The sequence below is a fragment of the Pongo pygmaeus genome, chromosome 10, assembly GCF_028885625.2.
Source record: "Pongo pygmaeus isolate AG05252 chromosome 10, NHGRI_mPonPyg2-v2.0_pri, whole genome shotgun sequence".
Lineage (NCBI taxonomy): Eukaryota > Metazoa > Chordata > Mammalia > Primates > Hominidae > Pongo > Pongo pygmaeus.
Genome location: NC_072383.2, coordinates 9,361,734 through 9,379,203, shown reverse-complemented (window position 1 = coordinate 9,379,203; position 17,470 = coordinate 9,361,734). Strand labels below are relative to the sequence as shown.

Sequence of the window (17,470 nt, the reverse complement as noted above, 5' to 3'; positions counted from 1 at the left end):
AATCCAGTTCCTAGGAAATCTTTAAAATTAGGTCTGAGATGAGCCTGTCAGTAGTAGATTAGGTAGAGAACTTTTATACAGTTGAGGGTGAACTGTCTGGAGGGTGAACTGTCTGGTCTGATTCTAGAACTGGGAGTAGTACCTTGGTGCTTAGCAACACATCTTTGAGAACACGCAACCAGGCTTGGTATGTGATGGAGTGTGTGTGTATGCGTGTGTGTGCATGTGTGTGTGCATGCGTGTGTGTGTGTGAGTTGTGAGAGTGTGTTTGTGAGAGTGTGTGTGAGTGTGTGTGTGAGTGTGTGCGTGAGTGTGTGTGTGAGAGTGTGTGGAGTGTGTGAGTGTGTGTAAGAGTGTGTGTGAGTGTGTGTGTGAGTTGTGTGTGAGTGTGTGTGTGTGAGTTGTGTGTGGGTGTGTGAGTGTGAGTTGTGTGTGTGAGTGTGTGTAAGCGTGTGTGTGAGAGTGTGTGTGTGTGTGAGTGTGTGTCTTTGGATACACAGACATCCTGGAGCATATGCACATTTCCTTTCTCGTTCAGATAAACCCTACAGATAACAAAGTGCTTTAACATCCGGTCTCTGCAGCCTTCCAGAGGAGGCAGGGCAAGCACTATTAAGCCCACTACAAACAGGTCAGCTGAAGCCCCCCTCAGTGACTTGCCCAGGGTCACAGGAAGAATGAGTGGCAGAGCCCCAGCCTGTGTGCTCCCTTCTGTGCCGGGCTGCTTCTCCTGGGCATGGCTGTGCCTTGTGCATGGGGCATTTCTCCTTTGATGTGCCCGGGGTGCCCTAAGCAACTTAGATATTGCTCAGGTAGGGTGAGGGGAAAATGTATTTTCAGGTTGTATTAGTCAAACCAAAATAGTGTAGACTAGATGACTTTAAAAACATACATTTATTTTTCACAATACTGGAGGTTTGGAAGTCCAAGTTCAAGGTGTCAGTTAGATTGGTTCCTGGTGAGGGCTCTCCTCCTGGTTTGCAGGCAGCCACTTTCTCTTTGTGTCCTCACTTGGTGGGTAGAGAGAGAGACAGTGCTCTCTTTTCTTACCAGATCCATCATGAAGGCCCCACCCCATGGCCTCATATAACCCTAATTACCTACCAAAGGCCCATCTCCAAATACCATTACATTGATGGTTACGGCTTCAACATAGGAATTCGGGGAGAACACAAACATTCCGTGTACGGCATGGGTGGAAACCCATCTCTTCCTCACCGCCTGTGGGGACCACACACTGCAGCCATCGAGACGGTGGGCATGTTCTCCTCACAACTGGATCCGACTCTCCTAGAAGAGCGGGCAGGGAAGGACGGCAAAGCTGGGAGAGTTGAAGAATATTACGAAGAGAATGGGGTAGCCAGATTTAGCAAAAAAAAATATAAAATGCCTAGTTAATTCTGAATTTCAGATAAGAAGAAATAATTTTTTTAGCGTAAGTATGCCCTAAACTAAGCATGGCACAGGACATGCTTATGCTAAAGAAATTACGTATTCTCTAATAATAAATTAATACTTTCTCCAATGCATATTAACTGTGCATCCTGTATTTATCTGGTAACCCTAAAAGAGAAGGGCCAGACACTCTTGAGGCAAGCCAATGGATTCCAGGAGGGACTATTGCTGGGCTTCTGGACCCATGCTCCTTTTATAACACTTAACTGTGTTCCTCCCTGGCTCCCTTCCTTCCTTCATTCCTTTCTTCATTCCTTTCTTCTTTTCTTTTTTTTTTTTCTACCAGCTTTTCCTAGCTTTATTATTATGATAAAATAGACCTAAGCTAAAATTTACCATGGAAACCATTTTGAAGCATACAGTTCAGTGGTGTTAGCACATTCACACTGCTGTGCAGCTGTCACCACCAGCCATTTCCAGGACTTTTCCATCATCCCAACGTGAAACTCCACCCATGAAACACAAGCTGCCCAACTCCCGCCTTGCTTCCCCATCCCTGGCGGCCACTGCTTCTGCTGCTGTGAATCTGACTGTTCTAGGCACCTCACATAAGTGGACTCATACAATATCTGTCCTTTTACGTCTGACTTCTCTATTTAATTTTTCTTAATAAAACTTTTTTAGAGACATGGTCTCGTTATGTTGCCCAGGCTGGTCACGAACTCCTGGCCTCTGGTTATCCTCCTGCCTCACCATGCCTGGCTTTTTAATTTAATTTTTAAAGGCAGGTAGGAACTAAGCGGGCCACAGAGGAGCTGCCTGCAGAGGTGAAGACAGTGTTGGTTGTGCTGAGAGAAGCAGGAAAGCAGGTCAGGGTGTAGGGCTGGAAGGCAGGGGCGGTTCTGGAAGGCAGGGGCCCTGGTTCTGGGAAGCCTCGCCCGGCTCTTCCGCAGCTGCCAACCCTCCCGGAGTAACGAGTGCCCGTCAAACAAATAAAGGGGGTTGATATTGGGACATGGCTGCTGGATTTATATTAATAATTGTAGTAATAAAGTTGATCGCAGGTACGATGGAGAAGGCACCTGCCTGGTGAGGTGAGACAATGGTCGGAATCACTGAGGCTCCTGCATGTCCCAAATTTCCTGCTGGGGGAGGGTGTGCTGCTCAGTGGCTCCCACACCTGCTTCTATGGGAGAAGCAAGTAGAAGTCAGAAGGATAGGCGAAGGAGTCAGAAGCTTCTGTTATTGGTTCGGGAAGATGCTGTGTCGGGGGCACCAATTATACGGGGAACAAACCAGTTGCCAACTCCTGACCCTTGGAGTTGATGCCACACTGCTTAAACCTCTGCGCTGGTTCCCCGGGGGCCCACAGCGAGGTCTGTAACTCAGGGAGAGGCGCTGGAGCGGAGTGTGGGAGAACGGTGTGCAGGACGGGCTCCATGCACTTTGAAATTATAAACTGCCTTATGAGACAGGGGTACGGTGTATGTGCATTTTCCTGGGAGAGTCCATAGTTTTTATCACATTCTGTAAAGCAACGCTGTGCAGTAGAAATACACAATACATACGTACAGTTTTAGTTGTCAAAGAAACTGTAAAAAGATCTTGATGAACATGGATGGCATAGATGTGAGAAAAGCACCATTATTAAAGAATATGCCTTTATGTAATGCATTAAAAGGTAACAAAATGGATAAGCAGGTAACAAAATAGCAAAGACCTAGGGTGAATTGCAGTCATCCACTGGGGAACTGAGGAGTTAGGGTTTCTCATTACAAAACTTCCTGATGGAAGACTATTATTTATCAACTATTTATTGTCTTTCCACTAAATAAGAAGTGATCGTCATCTCTTCAGATGAGTGCCACAGGCTTTGCAAAAGTTAATTGCCAATTAACCTTTGTGCCTGGATTTTCTAATTTCTAAAAATATTACTACATGACTCCAAAGTTTGTTATAAAGACAAACAATTGACATGATGTATACTAAAGTAACAAAAATGTTGACCCCACAGGAGGGGCTGGTTAGTGTCAGACTCCCTTGTTCTTCTGTCAGTATCAAAAAAAAATCTGTCCTTTAAGGTTTACATAAAGACAAAGTATCATGATGAGGTATCTTAAAATTGATAGTACTAACAAAATTTTTGAACTCCAAGTTGTGCAATTTTAATGTATAAAAACGATAAAACATACTGAAAAATAACAAAAGCCCTATAGTCAGACAACATAGGTTCAAGTTCGGGCTTGATCTCAACTAGTGTTTCAGTGTTGAAAAAAAATTCCATGTGGTCTTTCCAACTTCATTTCCTTATGTAACCTTGGAGATAATAATAAATTCACTGTGATTAAGAGTTAAATGGAATAGTTCTTGAGAAGGTGTTAGAATGGTTCTAACATACATGGATATTATGCGCTAATATTTGTAGTACCATTGTAGCATAAGGAAATACCATCTGCTGAGAGAGGCACAATAATGATTATCTTCATGATAATAGTTGAAGAGCTACCAGATACAGAACGAAGGGGCCATAAAATGATAATGTTATGAATGATTTTGATGCTTACGCCAGAATCCATTCTAGGATAGCTCCTGCCTGAAAAGAACTGGGACTCATTTCTTTGGAATCACAGGACACTGAGTGTGGCAAAAAGAAAAGAAGAATATGGAAATCACATATGTGATTTTAAAAGTAAAAAGTAACAGAAGAAATTAGTGATATATTTTATTTAATCCAATATATCCAAAATATGGCCATTTTAGCATGTAATCAATATAGATTTTAATGAGATAGTCTATGTTCTTTTTTCCTAAGTCTTTGAAATTCGGTGTGTATTTACACTGACAGCACATCTCAATTTAGACTAGCCACATTTCCAGTGCTGAGTGGCTGCATGTACCTGGTGGCTACCATACTGGACAGCACAGGTCTAAGGATTTCATTCCTGGTTCAAGACCAGACTCCTAGCCTTGGTTTTGGGTGTTTTTCACAAACTGGCCTCTCTTTATCATTCTTTTTCCTGGTACTTCCTCAAGGATGACTGTGTCCCCACCACTCAAGACCACCTGCCGTTTCACTACGTACCTTTGTTCGAGCTGTTCCTTTTACCTGGGATGCTCTCTCGTTTTGTTTTGTTTTTGAGACAGGGTCTCACTCTGTCGTCCAGGCTGGAGTACACTGGCATGATCATGGCTCACTGCAGCCTGGATCGACCTCCTGGGGCTCAGATGATCCTCTCACCTCATCCCTCCTGAGTAGCTGAGACTACAGACCTGTGCCACCATGCCCAGCTAATTAAAAACAATTTTTTTTTTTTTTGGTAGAGACAGGAGTCTGTGTTGACCAGGCTGGTCTTGATTCTTCCACCACGGCCTCCCAAACTTCTGGGATTATAGGTGTGAGCCACTGCTCCCCACCTGAAATGCTGTCTCTGCACCTTCTCCCTGGGCCTGGTAGAGAGGCACACATTCTGCTAAGAGGCTTTTCCTGACTTCCCTAACCCTAGAAGGGATTTGTCCCTCCTTATCATTGTACTCATGGCTGGATTAAAGTTTAATTGTTTTTGTGGCTATTTCCCTGGCTGTAGTGTAGTGTCTTATTCATCTTTGTTGTGATCATGGTCTGCACAGAAGAGAGGATCAGTAGATGTTTGTAGACAGAATGAATAAACCACCAATCAGTCTCTTAGTGCTTGAATGCGCTTGCTACTCCCTTGCTTAGATTTGTGTCTGTACAATCCTCTCACGTGGATAGTACGATAAACACACACAGACAACCTCAGATGTGGTAACTAACAAGAAATGCATGTTAAGATGTGCACAGAAAATATCTTATATCTTTATCCTCCTCCTGATCTTACAGATGGGAAAACTGAGGCACAGAACTAAGTTAGAATGACCAGCAAATTTCCATCAGTATAAATACAAAGAAGGGGAAAGGAGAATATTCTGGAAACAGGTGTGGTGGTCTCAGATGGTTGGGTTCCTCGGATGGTGGAGGATCAGTTGTCTGTGCCTTGGTTATCTGACAGGAGGGAAGAGAAGTGGGAGGTGAGGAGTAGCTCCTGGGTCCTCATGCGTATTCAAGGCAGCTTCAGGTCTGAGAAGCACAGGATATCCTTTCTGGAAGCCTGAGTTAGGAGGAGGAACTCACTGCTGGAGAGAAAGTTGAAGAGGAAGGAGGACGGACATATCAGATGATGGGAAGTGCTGGCCTGAGGAGGCGAGGAGAGAACTATCGGGGTAGAAGAAGGGGCTGAGGAAGCCGGCAGGGGGAGCAGAAGAGCGGGCACCAGCGTGGTGAAGAGGTGCAGTGCGTTATGCATGATACACACATTATTATTATTGGGAATAACCATGTATCACAGTGCAGTTCTCAGCCTGGAGAATGGGAAATGGAAAGGACCAGAGATTCAGAGAAGGCAGTTTATCCAAGGTCACACAGCACTTTAAGGCCAAGTAGAGCCTCCTAGGCATTTCTTGCCACTCTCCCCCAGGCCCACCCACACCTCTGTTGCAATGGAGGGCCCCACTATAGTGCCCAGGAGAGCAGGTCTAGGGCACAGTGCCAGGCCTGATAAATATCCTTCATGCTGTTTTCAAGCAACAGGCTATGATTAGGCCTAATTATAGGGGCCTGGTCTCTTAATATTCTTCCTGGCATGTCTCTTGCCAATCAAATCATTGCCATCTGCAGGGTGATTCCTGCTTTAGTGGCATCAAGGGGAGGAGTTAATTTAACCCAATGTAAATAGATTCTGCCCTCACTTTGCAATTTGAGGAGTGTTTTTCCCTCCTGTCCCGCACCCCCACATGAGCCTCCTTCCTTCTGGCTCCCTAAGCTCTAGCCTGGGTGAGCAGTGTCTGGACACTCTATACCTAGAGTCACTAGTCACTGCCCAGTCTGTGTCAGAAGCAGGGCTCGAATTCCTCAGGGCTAAAGTGGGAAGAACCCATGTGTGCACATTTGCTTTTCCAACCTGGGCACCATTTGGCAGTTGATTCGGGTGATTCTCTCACCACCACCACCCTGCCTATGTATCCCTGTTTCCAGCCTCTGTTTTCCTCTGCAGCCAGGGTTCCTTTCTTGTGTACCCAAGGTGGGGAGCTGAACTGAGATCATGTATGGACAGGGTTCCTGGTAGGTACCCAGCACCTTATAAGGGTTGAGGAAATGTTGCCTCTTCTCCGAGCTCCTCCATTGTCCCTAACAATTCCCCAGTCCCTTCTCCTGCCCCCTCCCTCCCTCACTCACTCAGCAGGCATCAGCAGAATCCCATCTCCTATGAGATCCTGGCCTCCCACCAAATGGTCTGTCTCCCATCCCCCTCCCCACCTCCCCGAAGCTGTGCACACAGTTGGATGAGGGCTGTGCTGTCTCAACACCACCCTACCTGTGGTGAGTGGGTGCCAGTGGGCACTCTGATGCTCTGGCTTCCACCCACAGGTACCATGACTCCTGCGAGGACCCAGCATTCCCTGGCAGGTCAGACGTACGCCTTGCCCCTCATCCCGCCAGACCTGCAGTGAGAGGAGACCGTCCGGCAGGTGGCAGATGCCTGGCAGTGCCTGCAGAAGGTCTCCAGAGACATCTTCAGCAGGTGGGAGCTGCCACTCACCCCCACCTGATCAGAGGGGGTGGTTCTGGGTAGTCCTCTCTCTAGTCCCAGCAATACACCCTCTGGGAGCAGCCCCTTTGGGGATTCCTGGTCCTGGAGGACCCAGCTGGCTTCCCTGGGTGGGAGGGGCCATGGTGAGATCCCAGCTTGGAAGCTTTTGCTCCTGAGAGCTGGAGAGCTCACTCCCTTCCACCCCACTTTGCCTCCTGGTTTCTTGTGGTGGCTGTGCTCTCCCAACTCACACTCTTCCTCCCACGGTGAGGGGGCTAGTCCTTCACGCTTTCCTGCAGCCAGAAAATATTTACCCAACAGTGACTGTGTGCAAGGCACTGAGCACATCCCTATAGATCCAGTGATGAATAAGGCAGTGTCCCTGTCCAACTGGAGTGCATATTCTGGCAGGAGAGACAGACCTAAATAACCAATGCATAAGCAGTTATTTAGTTACAGTTGTGATAAGGCCTATTTATAATATTCACTAATATGCATATAGCATTAACCATACTCCACCATTGATCTGAGTGCCTTAACTCATTTAACCCTCACCACATGTTATGAGCAGGCACTGCTGTTATCTCCATTTTATAGATGAGGAAACTGAGTCACAGAAAGACAGAGACTTAGCCAAGTGGCAGAGCCAGGGTTCAAAGCCAGGGATCGTGGCCCTGGGTTCTGTGGGTTATCACCGAGTCTGTGGAGGGGAGATGAGGTGCTGCGAGGCTCATCATGGGGGGCCTGGCTGGGTCAGGGAAGGTGAATGTGAGGAAATAGCATCCGTGGTAAAATCTGAGGTTGAGTGGGTAGGTCAGGAAGAACATTCCAGAAAGAAGGAAGCACATGAGCTGCAGCCCTGAGGTGGAGGACCTGAAAGGAGGCCAGTGTGGCTAAAGTGCAGAGAGGCTGTTGAGGGAGCTGAGCTGGAAGGCTGCGGTTCTTGTATAGGCAGCACTGACCCCGCACGGTCCTTGGGCTCCAGTGACTTTTCACTCAGTGTTTATTTAACTCAAGTGAGTGAATAGTGTTTGCTGTTTCCTGCAAAGGTCCCAGGGGTTGTTGGGTACACAGGTCCTGTCTTTGGCCACAAGCAACCTGAAATGAGGCTTGGTCTTCTTCCTGGGACCCCAGGCTGTGCCTCACTTGGGGGACCCCAGCGTGAAGTATGTGACTGCCTGACTCAGGTCCCTCTCGTGGTCCAAGCCACCCTCATCCTGGCCCACACCTGATTGTCACCAGACCTGGAGTCCCTGCTCCTTCACTGTGCAGCCTCCTCTTCTGTCATGAACTGGAAGCCCACTTCTTCCTGGAAGCCCTCCCAAACTAAAAAGTGGGGGATGAAGCATGGTCATTGCCTCCAGATCCTCTTCACTGTTCCGCCTCTCCCCTGCTCACTGACTCACTGGCCTGCTTCAAGCCTGTCTAGAAAGTCCCTGTAAAGAAGAGGCTTTACACTGAACTGGCTGAGGGGTTGCCTTGGAGCTGATGCCTTCGCCCAAATCTGGCTTCCCTGTTTGCTTGCTCTGTTCCCTCAGCAACTTACTCAATCCCTCTAAGCCTCAATGTCCTCATCTGTGAAACTGTGGTCATCATGGCATCTTCCTGATAGAACTGTTGCAAAGATTACATGTATTAAAACATGCAAAGGAATGGAACAGTGCCTGGCACCTAGGAAGCCTTCAGGAAATGCTAGCTCTTACCTGTTGATAATCTCTACTCGTTGACTGCCCATGGTGGCCATTCATCAACTTGCTACCAACAGTTACAGAAAGTGTTGGATGCTCCTTTGTGCTTATCGTTGTGCTAATTGTGTCCAAGGGATGCGTCGGCAAGAGGACGGAAGTCTTTAAGAGCCATCAGCCCCAGATTATGGCCGCCTCATGTCCAGCGCTTGGAATGGAGGGCAAACCTATTCCCTCAGAAACTGTTTCCTCATCAAGATGAGGACTACATGCTTGCCCTTCTCTGAGGGCAGCCTTAGATTTTGATGGCTTTCCTTTCCCATCCTGGTACTAGGCACCTGTAGACAGTTGCATGTCCCCTGCTCAGGGATGGGATGAGGAAAAGGCAGGAAGGCATATCCTGGGGAAGGCAGTGCTGAGTTCGTTGAGAGTGGGTGCAGGTTCTCCAAGTGGCTCGCATGGCCCAGGGAGGGGAGGATGTCTCTCAGGAATCCTGGGCCTGTGTCCCAGGTCCCTCACACCCAAGTTCTAGGTCACCACATCCATCTCCCACCGTGTGCTCCCCATTGTGCTGGACCCTGAGAGACACCAAAGATGTGGCCAACACGGTGTCCTTACGAGCTTAGAGGCTGGAATGGGAGAGCACAGGGCGAGGCTGATTCTTCATTGCATAGCATGAATTGCACGGGCTTCCAGGGGTCTAGAAGGGAGAGAAATCACTAAAAACTGGTGGCACCCTGTCAGTCAGAACTCTCCAAACCAGGTTGAGCAAAAAGTAACTAATCAGTAGAGCAGGCTTCGGAGTTCCAGGGCTTACACGACGTCATCCAGGCCTGGTTTGCTTTCCTTCCATGTCAGCTTGCTTCTTTTGGGCTGGCTACATTCCCAGACAGGCCTTGCTCTCGTGGTGGCGAGGTGACAACCAGTGGGGCTGGACTTATGACCCAGGGTTAGGTCTCGCAGGAAAGAATGCTCTCCTGTGTCCCCACTTCCTCCAGAAGGCACACTCACTCATCCCACCTGGCTTGGTCCTCATGTCTGTCCCAGAATCCATCACTGAGGCTGGGGACTATGACACACTGATTGGCTTAGACTGAGGAGCTCTGGGGGCAGTCCGATCTGATGCTCATGAACTGAGATGGATTCCCCAGAGCAAACAAGGCCATTGCTTGAGTAAGGAGGAAATGGGTTTTGGAGAGGAAAACCACCTGCCTACTCCACACAGGGCAGGCTCCTGGAGGAGGGGGCTAAGGTAGTGAGGCTGGTGTGCAGGTCCCGTGGTGAGGTCTAGAAATGGAGGCCACAGGCTTGGAGAGAAGCCTGAAAGGGGCTGGGAACTCAGAGTATGACAGGCTGCCAGGGAGGCCGGCCTGCACAGAGGCTGGGGCTGGGACTTCTGTACGGGGAGCACAGACAGCGCTGCCTCTCTCTTGCACTCAGCTCCTTCCCTGCAGAGCAGGGGGTTGGACGCTGACTTTCCACATGCCCGTGGGCCTGATCTCTCTGGATGGTGCCACAGGAGGTTTGCCTTGGTTCCTCTGCGTCCTCCACGGTGCCACGGGAGGCTCCGTGGCAGGGTGTGGGCAAGGCAATGAGTGAAGTTGGGATGAGTGAGTTAAGGCCCATGGGGTACTCAGGACAGGACTTCACGTTTGATTCAGGAGTGTTAGGTTGGGTCCTGAGCAGGGCAGGGATAGGTCAGAAGAGTTTGGGGAAGGTTCATCAAGCACCTGTCACAAAGGGGACAAGAAGGGAGAGAGAGAGCAGATGGCAGAGACACCCAGAGGCTGTTGCTGTAGTCAGGACATGGTGGGGATGAGGCTGCAATCAGGGGACTTGCAAGCAAGGAGGGCTGGGTAAGACGTTCAAAGGGACCAACCACAGGATACAGTGACAGATTGGGAAGGAGAATGAAGGAAAGGGAGGAGTCAGTGATAACTGGGAGTGGTGTGGGGAGCACCCACACCGCTCCTCCTCCACCTGCCCCCTTCCTGTGGCAATGGAATGGGTGAGTGTGTGGGCTTTACATTTCCCATGGGCTTTTTCAATGGGAATGTGACCAGTTTAGAACCTCCCCCTTTAAATGTGTTTCACCTGCTCAGAAACCCCCTGCACAGAAGAGACAGGTGGGTAGAGGAGAGACTGTCTCTCTCCTCCTCACCACCCCATCTCAGGCCCCAGACTGGACCCTGGCCTCGTTGGCACCTGTGCCTTGTGACGCAGGCAGGTGAGCTCCTGGCAAATTAGCATTCCAGGCTGTGCTCTCTCCTCCTGCTCTGTCGCAGCTGGGGAGCTTGCAGAGACTGGAGGGAATGACAAGCACCTCCCAGGCTCTCTTCAGCCCCGCCCTCCAGCCCCTCCCAGCCACTTCTTCCTGTCCGTGCCTCTGCCTCCTCTTCACCTAGGAGAAGCTAGACCCCAAAATATTGGGCCAGATATGTCACCTGCTTCCCAAGATATAGATGACAAGGCAGAGCGGCGGGGTGGGGGGGGGGGTGGAGATGGCATGGGGAAGAGGGGACAGACTTCGTGTGTGGAAGTTTGGATGCTGTTATCTGCCTTTTCCCGTCAGCCCCTGCCCAACATCTTCACCCAAGAAGCCCCGCCACTGCCCAGCACCTTTCCTCAGAAAAAGGGGGAATTTTCTCTGCAAGGCTCTTGGTCCTTTCCTCCCTCTCTTTCTTCTTCTTTCCCCACTCCCCTTCCTTTCTTCTCCCTTTCTCCCTTCCCCTTTCCCCTTGTCCTTACTTCCTCCATCCGTCCTTCTCTCTCCTTCTACTCTTTGGCATCTGGTGGCCCCCAAGCAGCCTGCATAATGAGCAGATCATTCTTTATTTTTTATTTCAGTAGTTTTGGGGAGCAGTGTACACTACATCCAATGTGTGGTCTTTTATCCCAGAATGGAGAAGGTAAAGGTGAAGGCAAGAGCCCCGGTTCAGGCTCTGCTTCCCTGGAGTCATTACAGAGGCAGGGGAGGAGAAGCAGCGAATCTGGGTCAGGAGTGGGCGCCTTCTGCTCCCTTCTCACCATCAGCCTCTAGGGACTGGCATGCTGATGATCATGGGCCAGGGCCAGTGGCAGCCCTGCAGAGGTCAAGGTCCAGCCTGGCTTCATAGGAAACATTCTCGTGGGGAATGGGGATGTCGTCTTTGGAGATGGTGGAACAGGGAGCCCAAGCATGGTCCTGGCCATCCCTCTGCCACCCCAAGAAGAGCATGGTTCCTACAGTGGCTCCTTGAAGGGCACAGCTCCAGCCAAAGGCACTGCTTGCTGTTGCTGTGCTGTTTCGTCCTCCGTGGTGTTGTCTTGCAGAGTGTCTGTCTCCTAAGCCTGGAGCTTCCCTCTCCGTGATCTGCTCTAGACTGCCTCCTCCCTGAAATTTTGCCTACCTTGCCCTGCCCACTTGTGGGAGTTCTGGGTTTCCTGAGTGCCTGGAGCCCCTCACTGCTCCCCATCTTACAGGCAATAATAGCAAATGCTGAGGACCTGGCTGTGTCAGCCGGGACAGGAGCACCAGACATCATCAGCTCCTTTTCACCTTCGAGGTAATTCCGTGATGTAGAAGTGACCATTCCAGTTTTTCAGTGGAAGAAGCTGAGGTGTTGACCTGTTAGTGACCTCCTTAAGGTCATGCTGCTGCTAAACAGATGTGAAACCCAGGCTTGTGGGGCATTGTGCTTATTGATGTTCATTTCTTACCTCCTGGGAGCCCTGAATCTCTTTGAGGGTGGATGTGTGTTGTCTGATTCGTCTCTGGCTTTCACGGCCCCAGCACTGTGCTTTACAAACTGAATGCGCTCAAGTTATCTGTTGAACAGTGAGGGGTGGGGAGGAAAGGAAGAAAGTGAAGGATGCATTGTACAGATTATTTTGACCTTGGAGAGTCTGATGACCATGTGTTTTAGGGATGATCTTCTTGTGAAGTATTTTTCAGGGGTCTGTGCATTTCCTGATTTTGAAAGTTGGCCTCTCTAGCTAGCTTGTGGAAGTTCTCATGAATGATATCCTGAAATGTGTTTCCTAAGTTGCTTCCATTCTCCTAATCTTTTTCATTAATGCAAACAAGTCATAGATTTGGTCTCTTTACATAATCCCATATTTCTCAGGGGTTTTGTTCATTTCTTTTCATTCTCTTTTCCTTATTCTTGTTGACTGTCTTATTCAGAAAGTCAGTCTCCAAGCTCTGAGTTCTTTCCTCAGCTTGGTCTATTCTGTTGTTAATACTTGCAATTACATTATGAGATTCTTTTAAAGCATTTTCAGGTCTATTCGGTTGGTTACATTTTTTTCTATACTGGCTATTTTGTCTGTCAGTTCCTGTATCATTTTATTGTGATTCTTAGCTTCCTTAGGTTCAGTTTCAATGTTCTCCTGAATCTCAGTGATCTTCATTCCTATCCGTATTTCTGAATTCTATTTCTGTCATTTCAGCCATATCAGCCTGATTAAGAACCCTTGCTGGAAAGCTAATGCAGTCATTTGGAGGAAAGAAGACATTCTGGCTTTTTGAGTTGTCATAGTTCTCCTGCTTGTTCTTTCTCATTTTTATGGGCTGATATTCCTTCAGTCTTTGAAGTTGTTGTCCTTTGAATAGGATTTTGTTCCTTTTATTCTATTTGATGACTTTGGGGGTTTGATTGTGGTATAAGGTGGGTTTGATTTACTGGCTTCATTTCTGGAAGATATCAGAAGGCCAAGGCTCAGCTCAGGACTCCTGAACTGCATGCACTAGTGCAAAGGGACAGGTGTCAGGCCCTGACTTTGTTCCCTGGCTCCTCAAGGTTAGGAACCTGATGTGCTGGAGGGACCAAGGTGCTCGCAGACTTCTGGTCACAGCATTCTGATGGGTGGTGCCAGCCAAAGCATTCTGCAGCGCAGTGGCAGCAGGATTCCTCCTCATTCACACATGCCACCAGCAGCAGCAGCAGCAGCGAGGTGGGGCGCATGCTTGTCAACTTCAGCAAGGTACTAGCAGGTGCTGGGGTGCCAGCCTCTGTGCATGTGTTCCCAGCAGCAGTAGTGGCAGCACAATTCTATGGGACAGGGGGCCCCTGCTGGTGACTGTTTGCTTTTATGCCGATTGTGGTGTTAGCATGGGGATAGGGGACTGGTGGGTGCAGGACCATGTGTGCCCTCTGCACGTTCATGTGGATGGCAGTGGCCACTCAGGGCAGGGGTGAGTCTGCTGTTCCCCATGCCTAGTTTTACGCCAGCAACAGTGTTGGCACAGGCACAGGAGCAAGGCACTAGCAGGAGCTGGGCTGGCGGGCCCTCTGCCTGCAAACACTTCAATGACTGTGGCAGTGTGGCAGGGAGGAGGGGCGTGATGTGCACTCATGCCAGCAGTAGTGGTGTGGTAGGGTACATGTGCACATGCACGTTGGTGGGGGAGGAATGCAAACAAAGCAATGTCAGGGGTGATCATGGGTGAGTGCATATCAGCGAAATGGTATGGGAGAGGCTGCACTCGGGAGGGAATGGGCAGGCTAGCACATGTCCATGAGGGCTGCTCTGTTGGAACACTCTACTGGTCAGGTGAAGTCCTCCAGCTCAGGAGCTATAATGAAGGCCCCCAGGAGGTACTTGGGGGCTGCACTGCAAGCAAATGCAACCAGTCTGAGCCCCAGAAGAGGCCAGCAGACAAAGGGATGCTCAGGTTGGACTGACCTCATCTCATGTTCAAGACTGTCCCGCAGGGTTCAGGTCTAATAGTTTCCCTAAGGCTAAAGTCTCCTATGGGAGCAAGTAAAGCCTAGGAATGTGGGTGACCCTGGCCATGCTCCATTACAGACACTCCTGCAGCAAACTCTATGGGCTCCACTCTATGGGCTCCACACTGGCTGAAATTCTGCCCTGCGATGGTTAATATTAAGTGTCAACTTGATTGGATTGAAGGATGCTAATTATTGTTTCTGGGTGTATCTGGGCATTTCTGGGTGTTGCCAGAAGAGATGAACATTTGAGTCAGTGGACTGGGAGAGGAAGACCCACCCTCAGGAAGATGCACCCACAATGTGGGTGGGCACCATGCAACCAGCTACCAGCCAGCTAGAAAAAGCAGGCAGAAGAAGGTGGAAGGAGCTGGCTTGCTGAGTCTTCCAGCCTTCATCTTTCTCTCGTGCTGGATGCTTCCTGCCCTCAAACATCAGACTCCAAGTTTTTCAGCTTTTGGACTCTTGGACTTACACCAGTAGTTTGCCAGGGGGTCTTGGGCTTTCGGCTGCAGACTGAAGGCTGCACTGTTGGCTTCCCTGCTTTTGAGGTTTTAGGACTCAGACTTGGCTTCCTTGCTCCTCAGCTTGCAGACGGCCTATTGTGGCATTTCACGTTGTGATTGTGTGAGTCAATACTCCTTAATAATCTCTCCTTTATATATACATCAATCCTATTAGTTCAGTCCTTCTGGAGAACCCTGATAATACACGCTGTTCCAGTCACTTGGGTTTATCCCCCAATCCCCAGGAACTGGGATGGAAACTGTGTTGTTATAGGATAAGAAAATAAGTTTTATTGACAAATATATAGATATACTGACAGTCCAGCTAGATATACTGACAGTCTATATATAGAGAGAGAGAGAAAGAAAGAAAAGAAAGAAAGAAAGAGAGAGAAAGAAAGAAAGAAAGGAAAGAAAGAAAGAAAGAAAGAAAGAAAGAAAGAAAAGAAAGAAAGAAAGAGAGAGAAAGAAAGAAAGAGAGAGTCTTGCACTTTTGCCCAGGCTGGAATGCAGTGGCACACTGACGGCTCACTGCAACCTCTGCCTCCCAGGCTCAAGCAATCCTCCCACCCCAGCCTCCTGAGTAGCTGAGACTACAGGTGTGCACCACCACACTCAGCAGATTTTTGTATTTTTTGTAGAGACGGGGTCTCACTGTGTTGCCCAGCTGGCTCTATCTCCTAGAGTCAAACAACCCCTCTGCCTTGGCTTCCCAAAGTGCTGGGATTACAGGCATAGCCACCATACTCAGCCTGACTTTATATTCTTAAAGTACCCTAGGCCCTGTGGATTTTCAGAGACTCCACTTAAGGAAAATGTGAGTGACTCTTCTAGTACAATTTGTGATAAAGGTTCAAGGAAAATGAAGGGAGTGTACTTTGTGGTACATAACACCCCGTTATGGGAAACTTTTTTTTTCTAAGTAAATAATAAATTTTCAGTCCCCATTTTACTTATGTATTTAGTAGTTAACCTGATTACATAATAAAATCGCTCCTCAAATTATAAGCAAGGAAGGAAGGCATAATGAAGTCAGCTATTTGGTATAACTAAAGGCAAAGAAAAAGTCTTGGATTTAAGGTTTATGGTGGAAAATTCTCAGTGTCGCAATGAGTATGTAAGGTATTAAGGAACTGAGAGAAAAATACCATCTAAAGAATAGATGTGGGTAGATGAACAATACAGCTCTCTTACTTGCCCTTTTCTCTTTTTTTTTCTTTTTTCTTTTTTTTTTTTGAGACACTCTCGCTCTGTCTCCCAGGCTGGAGTGCAGTGGCGCGATCTCGGCTCACTGCAAGCTCCGCCTCCCGGGTTCACGCCATTCTCCTGCCCTCAGCCTCCCGAGTAGCTGGGACTACAGGCGCCCGCCACCATGCCTGGCTAATTTTTTGTATTTTTTTAGTAGATACGGGGTTTCACCGTGTTAGCCAGGATGGTCTTGATCTCCTGACCTTGTGATCCGCCCACCTCGGCCTCCCAAAGTGCTGGGATTACAGGCGTGAGCCACCGCGCCCGGCCCTTGCCCTTTTCAATAAAACCTTTCCCCAGTTTCTTTTTGAACAGAGTACTAAAGTCATTTTCCTGGTCCAGATTTTTATAGTAAATAATGAACATTTTAATTCAGGGGTGTTGAATGGGAAGTGCCAAGCTTTGATGTGATTATATTCGTGTGATTTTGTATGTGTGCGTGTGTGTGTTTAAGAAGAGGTCTTCAGTAAACTAGACTACCATGGAATATTTCATGGAGGTTGTGTAGCTCTGATTTGGAGAAGGTTTGTGCTATTGAAGCATCACATGGCACTTTTATGTCCACCCTTCCTCGTCCGTGCAAATGTACTTTGAACAATGGGAATAATAATTAACTGTCTCTATCATTTTCTTATACAGTAATCACATACTTTGTTGCAATTTGAAATAAACTATGTGTGTGTATATGTATATACATACATACATGTATATACGTATATACATACAATATGTGTATGTATATACGTATATACATGGGTGTATTTAAGTGTGTATGTATGTATACATTCACATACACATGTAAAGTATATGTAAGTATACATACACATACACATGTATACACGTGTACATGTGAATATATATGTGTACAGATATGTGCACATGTGTATACACATATGTATGTGTATATGTGCATATGTATACATACATATGCCCATATGTATATATACACATATGTATATATGTATGTGTGTATATATAAATATAGATATATATACATTTAATGAGTAGCTGAAACCCTTAACACTAACATCTCCTTTGCTATGTTCTAGAAATCTCATCCTCTTTTGCCACCTTCTCATTCCATCAATTTTGTTGTCTTTCTCTTCTTTATCCTCAGCCTGTTTCTCTTTATTGTTTTCTTTTCCTTCCAACATTACATATAATCCATATCCTAAAGATGGATTATATCCATATCCTAAAGATATGGATTATATTCCCATAATAATCACATAATAATCGCATTTTCCTTCTCACTTTCTGGATATTTAATGATCTTCATTTTGACCTCACTTTCTCTTACTATTAAATAATTTTTTATG

General features: G+C 47.7%; 1 pseudogene; it reads left to right on the top strand.

Moving 5' to 3' along the window:
* Window positions 1-1,191: 1,191 nt before the first annotated feature.
* LOC129009924 (uncharacterized) lies at window positions 1,192-7,431 on the top strand (annotated as a pseudogene).
* Window positions 7,432-17,470: the final 10,039 nt, after the last annotated feature.